We start from the raw sequence: 12,965 nt of genomic DNA, 5'->3' as shown, positions 1-12,965 counted from the left end.
TTCTGTCTTAGTCTCTCCTTTAAATTCATTCACTTGCTATAGCCTATGTGGTCTCATCCGAGGATTTCACAGAAACACCATCGACAGAGATGCAAGTAAGTCGTGCTCCATCGCCTTCCACATGCTCCAACCAATCAACCTTTGGATGAAAGCGTTTCTGGTGTGTCCGCTTCTGGATCAGTTAAAGACCAGCTGACTTTAGCTCTACTGGACTGGTGCAAAAAGCATCTATTTTACAAAGTCAAGTCAAGAAGTACACAGTATGTAACATCAGCAAGTCATTTGAACATTTCTTGTTAATGCTAGCTAGACCTCCTTCCAATGACAAACTCGAGATAATTATCTTGAATCAGTCTGCTCACAACAAAGTCACACAGTCGCTGTGGTTTGCATCGAGGACACCATGTGTCCTTGTTTTTTTTTTAAAATTTTCTCCCAATTGTATCCAGCCAAATTCCCCACTCTTCCAAGCCGTCCCGATCTCTGCTCCACCCCAGCTCTGCAGATCCGGGGAGGGCTGCAGACTACCACATGCCTCCTCCGATACAGTTGCCAACTGCTTCTTTTCATCTGACCCCCGAAAAGGTGCCCCAACTGACCAGAGGAGGTGCTATTGCAATGACCAGGACACATACCCACATCCAGCTTCCCACTTGCAGACACGGCCAAATGTCTGTAGGGACACCCGACCAAGCCGGAGGTAACACGGGGATTCAAACCGGCGATCCCCCGTGTTGATAGGCAGTGAAATGTACTGCTACGCTACCCGGACACCCCTGTGTCCTTGTTTATGAAGAGCGATAGAGGAACGAAGATGTTGATCTATGGCGGATGCAAAATGGGAAACGTTCCTTACAGGCGTGAATGAATACGAATGCCAGTGGAAGTCGGCACCTGTGCACGACTGATTCCAGCAGGACTGAATAGGACCACCGGTATGCCAGACAGACGTACACCTGGCGTCTGAGATTTGTCCCTGTTGTAAAACCCGAGTGTCACACTGTGCCACCTTTCATTAACATCCACAGTATTAACTGGCGTGTATACGTACGAGGGCGTGTGGATGCTGTAAATATTTGCGTGACTCGGTCAATGGAAAACCTGTCGTAATTCCACGTGAATATATTTGCTGCTGTAAGCCTTTGTGGTGTATCTCTTAATGGGCTTGTTTGTGAGAGATTTACCTAGAAGACAAGGCAATGACCCATTTGGATGAGCACACACATTGCAATGAGTCTCTGTGTGATCAACACCCACACAGATGCTTGTGCATCTGGGTAGCGGAAGCAACCAGCCGAACCGGTAGCGCTAATGGCTCGAGTCCAGGGCAGGGAGACACGACACCTGTTCACCTGACTAGATCGAACACAATAGTCATGCTGATGTGTGGAGATTCATTAACAAGACAACATTTTTCCCCCCATTATTCATCAATAGCCATTTTGAATGCAGGCTTTAACAAAAGAGGCATTGTACGGTTTCAGGAAACAATGGTCTGACTAATGGGCCCATGCATTAAGGCCTGCAGACGGCCTGCATGTAGGGGTTTTTCTCAGCCAGCGAAGAGATCCACCAGGGTGACACAATAGCGATTGTCATCCAAAGGCCAGGCTGGTGTGGGCAAGGAAATGAGATCTAAAAAAAACCCCGGGGACAGAGGAGAGACAAGGCAGAGATGGAGCCAGAAATGTGTTTAGTATGAATGGAAAAAGAGAGAATGGAGAAAGCAAGGTGAGAAAAGCAGGAAGGGGGGATAGATATGTGAGCGCTGTTCCAGTACACTTTGGAAAAACTGAAGAAAGAAAATGGAGCAAAGGGCATGAAGAATGGAGAATAGTTAACACAATGGGGGGAGAAATGGACCTCAGGAGAGATGGGGCAAACAAGATGAAAAAAATAAAATGAAATAATAATGCGTCCCTAGTCCGCGGTGGTGTAGCGGTCTAAGCATCAGCTTTGTGTCGCTGCAGTTGCCTACTGGGGACCGGGGTTCGCGCCTCGGTCTAGTCATATCCGACTATGGCCGGATTCGATGAAGCAGCAACGCTGTCTTCGGGAGGGGGGCGGAGTCGGCTTGTGTTCGTCACATGAATGAGTCTCCATGTGTGTCGGAAAAAGCAATGGTTCGGCCTGGATTCGCCTTGTCGCGAAAGTGGGGAGGCGTCTCCTTCGAGACTGCCGGCCGGAGAGATGCAGTTGGACAACGCACGCAGTACGGGGGTGGGTGTTTGAACTAAAATAGGGATCGATTGGCCACTAAATTGGGAGAAAAAGGGAAAAAATTAGAAATACATTTATATATAAAAACAATAATGCACCCGGGTAGCATAGTGGTCTATTCCATTGCCTACCAACACGGGGAACGCCGGATCGAATCCCCGTGTTACCTCCGATTTGGTCGGTCGGGCATCCCTACAGACACAACTGGCTGTGTCTGTGGGTGGGTGTGGGAAGCTGGATGTTGGTATGTGTCCCGGTCGCTGCAATAGCGCCTCCTCTGGTCCTGTTCAGGGGGGAGGGGGAACTGGGGGAGAATAGCGTGATCCTCCCACGCACTACATCCCCCTGGTGAACTTCCTCACTATCAGGTGAAAAGAAGCGGCTGGTGACTCCACATGTATCAGAGGAGGCATGTGGTAATCTGCAGCCCTCCCCGGATCAGTAGAGGGGGTGGAGCAGCGACCAGGACGGCTGGGAAGAGTGGGGTAATTGGCCAAATACAATTGGGGAGAAAAAAAAAAGGGGGGGGTCCAAAAAATAAAAATAAAATGATAAACAACAAATTATGGATTACGATGATGCAGGTTAAGGTGTCATTTCATTCAGTTTCAACAGCCGTAACACAAAAATAATGTTATACCAAATCTCATACTGTAAGTGTTGTTGTAAGTGATATTTTGCAAGTACTAAAAACCTTATCTCAAAGAGAACAGCAGCTCTGGACATTAATGCATGTAAAAGATGCATCCAACAATCTGAAGAATGCTACGTACTTTGCTAAAATGGCAGAAAACACTGAGGGATGGACTACGGTGATACCACATCTAGGCCCTCACTATCACTACCACTAAATGTGGTGCCCGGGATCGGGATACTCTGCCTGGTATATTTTTAAAGGGTGTACGGGTGACGATGGGGTGAGTTGCGTCATGGTGTGTGGGCATAAGAGGTTACGTAAAGGCAGAAGAGCGAGGGCTTTGTGCCTCCAGACTGGGATAATTCAACCCTCTGGAAGGGAGAGCCAGGCTCGGTGCTCAGGCCCCCCTGAACAATGCCTCCCCCCGTGGAGAAAGGCCCCTGTGTCCAGCCCCTGTCTAATCAATGGCCCTGTTCGCCGTTACATAAACCACTGGGCACTTTGAGGGACATAGAGGCTCTTTATGGCTGGAGAGGTCAGAGGCCACGAAGGGTCTCAGCAGCCAGCCCAGAACCCAAACACTGGCATCAGCGTGGGCCACGCAGGAAGATAAACAAGACAAAAGACAATAACAACAATCCAAACAGTTATGACTACTCGCTCACAAGCTGCTGGTGGCAGATATGAATGAAAAATAACAGGCTGCTTTCCAAATGCCACGGTACAGACGGAACTCTAGCGCCAAACATGGCGTACCTCCTCTTTCAGGAAGTGAACGACAGTCTTGACGTCTAAACCCGGTCTCTGTTTGAGGCAACATGGCTCCAGGAATATGAGCACTAACCATGATGAGGGATTCTGTGTAAGTTTGTGTTGCTGTACATAAGTACATGAAGGGTTGTAGTACTCAAGTATGGACTTGGTCCCAAGTCCGCATTTTGCCGGTCTCGGACTCATCTCAGACTTCACAGCATACTGACTTGGACTCGGTCTCGGGCAGTGTGGACTTGTGATAATTTTTCCTGAACAGTCAGGTATAACAATTTAATTCATTATTTTTCATTCTAGAAATGAATATTAAACTTCCCCCTGAGGAATAAAATGCAATATCATTGAATTTGTTTGTTTTTTATTATTAACTTATGTCTCTGAAATGTTGGAAAGTCAGAACCCGAAATGTCCCTTCCTTGGCAAAAAATGACAAAAAATTTAAATAATCATGAAATTTTGACTTTTACTATGACGGCAGAGTTACAGTTACGGTGTTTAACTGGACTTGCACTGTTCTGGTGTCAGTCTTTACAGAAGGTTTGACCCCATTGGTCAGATTTGCCACCTTCAAGTTTTGAATTTGACTGTGACTTGATAAGATTCAGTTTCAGAATTAACTCGGAACCCCCCCCCCCCCGAGGTACTTTGTCTCACCTTGGATGGTCTTGACTACAAGGACAGGTACATGTATGTGTGCATGGGGGGGGTGAATTTGGTTTTCATATACACACAGAACGTGATGTGCATGAGAGAGTATGTGTGTGTTAGTTGTCTGTGAGGACAAACGTGGACATGGACATGCATGGGACAGTGCCTGTGGTGCATATACACTCACCGGCCACTTTATTAGGCACACCTGTCCAACTGCTCGTTAATGCAAATTTCTAATCAGCCAATCACATGGCAGCAACTCAATGCATTTAGGCATGTAGACATGGTCAAGACGATCTGCTGCAGTTCAAACCGAGCATCAGAATGGGGAAGAAAGGTGATTTAAGTGACTTTGAATGTGGCATGGTTGTTGGTGCCAGACGGGCTGGTCTGAGTATTTCAGAAACTGCTGATCTACTGGGATTTTCACGCACAACCATCTCTAGGGTTTACAGAGAATGGTCCGAAAAAGAGAAAATATCCAGTGAGCGGCAGTTCTGTGGGCGAAAATGCCTTGTTGATGCCAGAGGTCAGAGGAGAATGGCCAGACTGGTTCGAGCTGATAGAAAGACAACAGTAACTCAAATAACCACTCATTACAACCGAGGTATGCAGAAGAGCATCTCTGAACGCACAACACGTCGAACCTTGAGGCAGATGGGCTACAGCAGCAGAAGACCACACCGGGTGCCACTCCTGTCAGCTAAGAACAGGAAACTGAGGCTACAATTCGCACAGGCTCACCAAAATTGGACAATAGAAGATTGGAAAAACGTTGCCTGGTCTGATGAGTCTCGATTTCTGCTGCGACATTCGGATGGTAGGGTCAGAATTTGGCGTCAACAACATGAAAGCATGGATCCATCCTGCCTTGTATCAACGGTTCAGGCTGGTGGTGGTGGTGTAATGGTGTGGGGGATATTTTCTTGGCACACTTTGGGCCCCTTAGTACCAATTGAGTATCGTGTCAACGCCACAGCCTACCTGAGTATGGTTGCTGACCATGTCCATCCCTTTATGACCACAGTGTTCCCATCTTCTGATGGCTACTTCCAGCAGGATAATGCGCCATGTCATAAAGCTCGAATCATCTCAGACTGGTTTCTTGAACATGACAATGAGTTCACTGTACTCAAATGGCCTCCAAAGTCACCAGATCTCAATCCAATAGAGCACCTTTGGGATGTGGTGGACCGGGAGATTCGCATCATGGATGTGCAGCCGACAAATCTGCAGCAACTGCGTGATGCTATCATGTCAATATGGACCAAACTCTCTGAGGAATGTTTCCAGTACCTTGTTGAATCTATGCCACGAAGGATTAAGGCAGTTCTGAAGGCAAAAGGGGGTCCAACCCGGTACTAGCAAGGTGTACCTAATAAAGTGGCCAGTGAGTGTGAGTGCGTGAAGACCTGTGCATGTGAGACAGTATGTGTGGACAGAGAACTGTCGACGGTCCCTGGACATCTCGAACCAGTCTACCTACACTTAGCAAAAACTTGCTGACTTCCTCTCTCACACAGTGGACTGCCATGTCCTCTATGACTCACTGTCCATGACATGCATGTGTATGAGGGTGGCTCACTGCATATACACACATATGCGGGAGACAGTCTGTGTGTGTGTGTGTGTGTGTGTGTGTCTGCAAGCAGAGTACGTGCATGTTTGGAACGGACGGTTGAATGCGTGTTTGAGGTTGTTGCAGTGGCTATTTGTTGGACAGTCTCCTGTTTACACCCAGCCCATCCTGGTTATGCAACATGGAGACAGAGGAACTGGCCTAGCCTGGTACTGTACAATAGACATTACACCATGGGGAAGTATGCCAGCCAGCACTCACCGCCATCTTATTTATAGTCAGGAAGATGAATAGTGCAGGACAATCACCTTTGGTCTTTTGGCCCAGTAACGTTTTTGATGTGGTCCTCCTCTTCAAAACCCATTCCCCACTCCTCTCCACCTCCACCCCACCACCTCTGTGTCCCCACTACCGCTTCAAAAAAAGAATAACTAGACACCTTTGTGTTGGGATACTGGGACTGGAGCTTGAATCAAACCTGTCAACACCAGCGACGCAGCGCTTTGTGGACCGGGCCACCAGGAAGCAGCACCTTTCATAACAAGGCGCGAGTGCTGCCGAGAAATCACAGCCTTCTGCTAACGGGACGCCCTTGTCCAGGTGTGGCTGTTATTGCAACTTTGGGTAATTATTCAATGAAAATTCAGACGGTCAGCCCTATCATCACCTCCTCTGAAAGTGTCTGGCAGCAAGTGTCTATTGTGCTGAAATACATTCAAGTCCGAACACCACAGAAAGAGAGGAAACGAGGACAGTGAACCGGTTCACATTCAGCTGCGGACGCGAGCCACCAGGTGGAGCTAGAGCACAAAACTTGCCTACTGTGTCTTGTCATTTCCTTTACGGACAATGGCGTCTTTTACAGGTCTGTTTCCTTGGTTACAACTGTTTCCTGACACGTTTCCTGTCAATATCCGCTTTCTTTTATTACATTCTTCAATTATTGCCCCTTGCCGGGGCAGATTTGACATGAAACCACAGGCCTTTATGCAACTCTGTTGAGAGCTGACACGCAGACGGTACATCAAGGTAGAGAAGTGCCTACGGGCCTATGGGAAGGACACGTCGAAGAGATGAAACAGCAAAGAATGAAAAGACCTTGTGGTTATATAACATGTCAGGAGAGATGGAGCAGCTTGGCATGATGGGAGATTAGATCCAAATACATAACGTCTGCGTCTCATAGTACTGCACGACAGGGAAAATACAGGCAGTGAATGGGCAGCTCCTTTTCGTGATGCAGCTGGGATGAAAGCTTGTCAGATCCTCCAAGAGGAACGTTTTGGTGGCTTGTTTGATGGGACTGGAGCTTCTCTGGGGAGAATGACGGAGTCCAATTGGTGGACACCGAACGAGAAAACGGAGGCCGAGATCTCTATTGGCTGATAAGCCTCAGTTTGACAGGGCTGACTCGGGTTATCAGTGGGAAGAATATGATGTGTGATAGGATGTGAATTTTGAAGATGTGTGTGTCTGTGTGTGTGTGTGTGTGTGTGTGTGCGCGTGTGTGTGTTAGTTTTTGTATTCTAACTGGGTCAGTGGAGCGAATCTGAGCTCAGTGATCTATAGCCTCATCCTTTATTTATGAGACTCACACTCAGTTATATGGACTGAGTAGGGAGTGGCAGGGACACAGAGCATACCCTCTCTCCCTCACTGTCTCTCTCTCTCTCTCCCACTCTCTCTCACTCGGTCTCTCTCTCTCCCCCACTGTCTCTCTTTCTCTCTCCCACTGTCTCTCTCTCTCCCCCTCTCTCTCCCACTGTCCACCTTTGTCTCTCTCTCTCTCTCACCCAATCTCTCACTCCCCCATCTCTCTCTCTCCCCCACTGTCTCTCTCTCTCCCACTGTCTCTCTTTCTCCCCCTCTGTCTCGCTCACTCCCCTTCTGTCTCTCTGTCCCCCCTCTCTCTCCCCCACTGTCTCTTTCTCCCCCTCTGTCTCTCTCTCTCTCCCCTGTCTCGCTCTCTCTCTCCCCTTCTGTCTCTCTGTCCCACTGTCGCCCTCTCCCCCTGTCTCTCTCCCCGTTATCTAAGCAAGAGCAAATTCCTTCAGGTCCTTTTGCAGTTTGGGTGAGGACAGGGGAAAAATCAGCAAATCGCAGATGCCACCACACTGCCAAAACCTAGCGTCTGGGAAGCAGACATGTGGGTCAAGGTTGAAGAGAGCATCCTTAGCGAGCAACCAGATATGTAGCAATCCAGAGCACGGCTGAGAAAACAGCATCACCAGCATATACATATACCCCCCCCACACACACACACACACAGCCAAAAGAGGAAGCGCCAGCTGTGGGCCAAAAATAAATACACAAAGGATGACCCATGGTTACTCACTGCTGACATATACACATTAATGCACACGACCTCACGCACAGACATACTTACGAAAACTCAACATATACCATGAAATGAACCGGCAAGATCCCTTGAAAAGTGAACTTGACCTGCCCCGTCTATTAATAGAGGAGCTGCGAGACACCTGGAGAGCTGCGGCAGACTCCAGATGATGAACCCACCTGGCCGCAAAGACGGAAATGGCTTCAAATAGTGGCACTCTCTACTCCTCTCCCTCTCCTTTCCTTCCACTACACACCCGTCCACCCTGAATCTGTTGCTCAACCCTCCAACCCGTCACACCCTCCCTACACCCGGCAACACAGTTCCCAAATTCCTCCACCGCTTTCCGCCTTTCGAGGCGTCCGCACAGCTCGGCCTTGCATGCCGCCCCATCGGGCGCGACGGCTTCACACCCAGAGCCGTGGGCTGTGCCCAAACTGTGCGCCGACGGTGGGCGACGCGTTTGCGAGTTCGGGGGGGATGATGGTTCATGTGTTCGCACTCTGTCGGATGCTAATTGCTTTGCCTACTCCGGATAAGGCCGTCGGCCCCAAAATGTATTATTACTTATGAATATTCAGCAGCCCAATTAGCCGGGCTGGGGCTACGCTTCAAAGGGAACACAAACACTCGGGTGGAGAATTCACACACGCACAAGGACACACAAAACACAGACACTATATGCACGCACAACTGTGCCTCCGCATACGTGGATGTTCACACACACACACACACACACACACGAACAAAAGATGAATATCCATTTCAAGGCTATACACCAAATTGCAACAAAACAAGTTTGTCTGTTGATTATATTTCGCTACTTTCTTTCAAGTGAAAGGAGGGAAAGAGACTCTTTTGATGCCGCGTTATCTGACACCTCGCAGCCTTCATCTATCAACGTCCTGACTGAAACTCGCAGGGGAAAAAGAAAAAAGCAGTACTGAACTCTCGGGCGCCGCGGTGGCACATTGTTTGACATACACATGTGCTGCACACTCACATCTCAACGTCCCCGACAGGAAACAGGAAGCTGCAGCGCCTCCTTCGCGCAAAAATCTCACAAAAAGGGTCACCATGCCAACAAGGTTCCTGTACATGTAAAACACTTCTCACTCTTTTGTAACGTGAGACAAAAGCTCCCTGAGAGGTTCTGCGGCACAGCCGGTGGGACAGTGACGGCACGAGCGTTGGAAACGGCTCGGGAGACCGAGTCCAGCGCACGGTTTGCCGTTCGTCTCGCTCTCTCAAACTTTTGTTATTCCCCGAGACAGGCCGGCGAGGTACTCGTGACATTCTGGACCCGCACCTGTGAGCCCTCAGCCCAGCAACGCTGCTTCTATTTGATGATCCCCCTGTTGCCATGGAGACGGTTAACCAGCTCGGTGGTCTGCAAACTGGGCATAGAGATGGAAAAGGGAGGGTGAGAGATGGAGAGCAGGAGAAGGATAGTTGTTTTGGGGTTTTTTTTTCAGAAAGAAGGAAGAGGACCAGCTAAAAAGGTGACTTGAGTCATCAGGGAGAGTCAAAGAGGAAGAAGGACTGAAAGAGGGCGAGACGGGGAACAATGAAGGTGGAGAGAGGCAAGAGATGTAATTTGCTGGGAAACAGATGTAAAAATGTTGTCAGTGAGGAAATATCCTGTTTGCTTACAGACCCAAGCCTTTTGTGCCTAACCCCTCACTTACATACGTACAAAGCAGAACTCAACATCAGGACAGCATGCCTAACCTTCACCTGATCCCAATCCTAACCCCAACCCAAATCCATAGCTTAACCATAGAATAGCCACCGGACCGTCCAAACACACACACACGCGCACACACACACAAATAGATGATGTAGTGCGCAGTGCACAGACCCGAGGGGCGGAACAGATTATCAGCCATGGGAGGACGGCCAGCTCCACATGTTTAATCCATCATCAATATTGGTGTTTGCCCTACTGATCAATAACTCGCTGACACACAAACAAATTGAACAAAGTGCTATTATAGAACTAACTATACATGGCTCCTGAAATCAAACACATCCCAAGTCTCTCTCTCTCTCTCTCTCTCTCTCTCTCTCTCTCTCTCTCTCTCTCTCTCTCTCTCTCTCTCTCTCTCTTCTCTCTCTCTCTCTCTCTCTCTCTCTCTCTCTCTCTCTCTCACACACACACACACACACACACTCTCTCTCTCTCTCACACACACACAGAGATTCAGACAAACACATACAGTCACCACTCCTGACTCATTGCGTGGAAGGCCCCCTAGCAGAAAGGCAAGGCAATATTTACACTCAGCATAAAGCGATGGGAACACCATAGGGAGGACAGAGAGAAGGGGCCCCGCTCATTTCAGAGGGAGGCAGGGGAGTGAGAGCACACAAGAGAAGCACATTTCTAAGAAAAAGGTCGATCAGGAATGGAAGGAGAGGAGAAGAGATAGGCTGAGTGAGGGAGGAGAGACAGAGAGAGGAGATTAACACAGCTGGGAGGAGCAATTTGTTAACTTTTCTCTGCAACTCCGTGCAAACCACAATTTTGCCAAAATGCACTGGCGGCCCTGCCTCGGCTGCTTTTCACACGGTGACGCGCCAGTCAGGTTGCAGAGAAACAAACATCTGTTTTCATCCAAAGAATCACATGCTTCCTTCTCTAATACACCATTTGTTATGGACTGAAGATGGGACAACAGAGCAAGGGATGACATCATTTGCAGTATAGGCTAATAAAGCACATGCCTCAACCCCCCTGGCTCTCTCTCCTGCGAGTCAATCGAAACTCAAACTGTTTGACTATGTGCGAGTTCGAGAGTGTGCTTGTGTGAGTGTGTTTAGCAGAGCGCTCGCTCGCTGCAGCAGCAGCAGAGGACTGGGAGCGCAGCGACTGTCTTATGAAATTAGAGCCCCGTTCTGCATATTAATGAATGTAATCGAGCAATAATCTGTCTTTGTACATTAACAACTCAGTGTTACAGGGGGTTCCATGGGGAAAGGACACATACAAAGGACACACAAACTGCGACCAACACAAAGCAGGTAGCTGGGAGAGGTGAGAGACGATAAGACCATGGTGTTCCCTCACGAGAACGATGCCATCAGATGTTTAAACTGAACAAGCCTCCAGGGACCAGGTGACGTTCTTGTGGAGGCTCCTGCCACTTCCTGCAGACTCTTCTTAGAGGACAGGACTGCTGAACTGACAAGCGGGGGTGTGTTGCTAAACTGATGCTGGCATTTATTTATTTATTTATTCATTGTGAAGCCACACTTTTAAGTGATTTAAAGGGTTTAACAAAAACAAGCTGCTGTAACATGTAGAGATGTTAAAGCAACACTATTGTAATTTGCTTCTTTAGGGCCAAAGGCATTTTCACATCAAAATCGATTTTTGGCACAAAAAAAGTGCACGTCAAATTTTGGAACTGCATGAACACACGCACATCCATAGCCTCTTACAGACACAGTCTGAAACTTTTGTACAGCCATGGTGGTATATTGTCTTTTGATCGAAACTATTTCAATTTCTGTGGCATTCACATGTGTAAAATAACTGTGTTACCGATCAAATATTTAAATTTGTTCACCAGATTAGGTGAATGAAAAACTTAGAATTCTTGTATCAAAAGAAGAAATGTTTACAAAAAAGAGACGGCGGATGGAGAAATGTATTGTTAAAAAGAAAGCTGTATGGCAGCACACTGCTGAAAAGCTCGGAATTAATGACGGTGACCCGTCTGCTGACAGACCTTTTACCATGTGAACTATGGAGGACTAATGTAGCCTACATTGTGGTTACCAAGTGTGGGGAAACCTCTGTGATAGCGTCACGGGAAAAAGAAGAACTTCAGGAAAGTGAAAGCAGACAGGAAGCACTCCCGGTCACAGAAGGGATCACAGGTAGATGAGATCACGTTAGAGTACCCATCTTTCTTTAACATTAATCATGTGGGCCCCCTGTTTATGTTGGCGAGTATTATCATCATTTTAAATAGGGTGCACAGCAACACTGAGGCGGATACAGAGTCAGGTGAAGATGGGGGAAAGTGAAGGGAACAAGAGAAGTGGTGGGTGCACATCAGCAAGAACAAAGGGAAGACAGGCAGAGGCACAAGACATGCTCAGAGAGGTACATGTAGTACATATAAGATGTCAGGAAAAAAGATGTCAGCACTATAAAAGAGGAGGAACATCGCAAAACTGACAACATTTACCATATTACGCCGACTACAAGTTGCACCGGAGTATAAGTCACACTAGACAAAACATGCATTGCTGTGAGGGAAAAAAACATGCACAAGTCACGTCGGTGTATAAGTCGCATTTCTGTGGTGGTACCATAGAAATTGAATGACAGTAGAATGGATATTCCAATTTAAATCAACATAGCAGGATGGTCAGAACCACGGCGGCCATTTAAACTGCTGCAACGCCTCCGCGGTGGTGTAGCGGTCTAAGCATCGGCTCTGTGTCGATGCAGTTGCCCACTGGGGACTGGGGTTCGCGCCCCGGTCTCGTCAGATCCGACTATGGCCGGACTCGACGAAGCAGCGATCATTGGCAACGCTGTCTTCGGGAAGGGGGCGGAGTCGGCTTGTGTTCGTCACGTGAATGCGTCTCTGTGTGTGTCGGAAAAACAGTGGTTCGGCTTGGAGTCGCCTTGTCACGAAAGTGGCGAGGCGGTCTCCTTCGAGACTGCCGGCCGGAGAGATGCAGTTGGCGAACGCATACAGTGCGAGGCTGGGTGTTTGAATTAAAATAGGGATCGATTGGCCACTAAATTG

At 48.2% G+C, this 12,965-nt stretch overlaps 1 protein-coding gene across 2 annotated transcripts in view; it reads right to left on the bottom strand.

Annotated features, from left to right (window-relative positions):
- Window positions 1-12,965, bottom strand: part of tmcc1a (transmembrane and coiled-coil domain family 1a) — a 41,912-nt gene that overhangs the window by 23,847 nt on the left and 5,100 nt on the right. The gene's annotated exons all lie outside the window — the stretch shown is intronic.

Source organism: Lampris incognitus, chromosome 2, assembly GCF_029633865.1.
Source record: "Lampris incognitus isolate fLamInc1 chromosome 2, fLamInc1.hap2, whole genome shotgun sequence".
Classification (NCBI taxonomy): Eukaryota; Metazoa; Chordata; class Actinopteri; order Lampriformes; family Lampridae; genus Lampris; species Lampris incognitus.
This window is presented reverse-complemented; position numbering and strand designations above follow the sequence as displayed.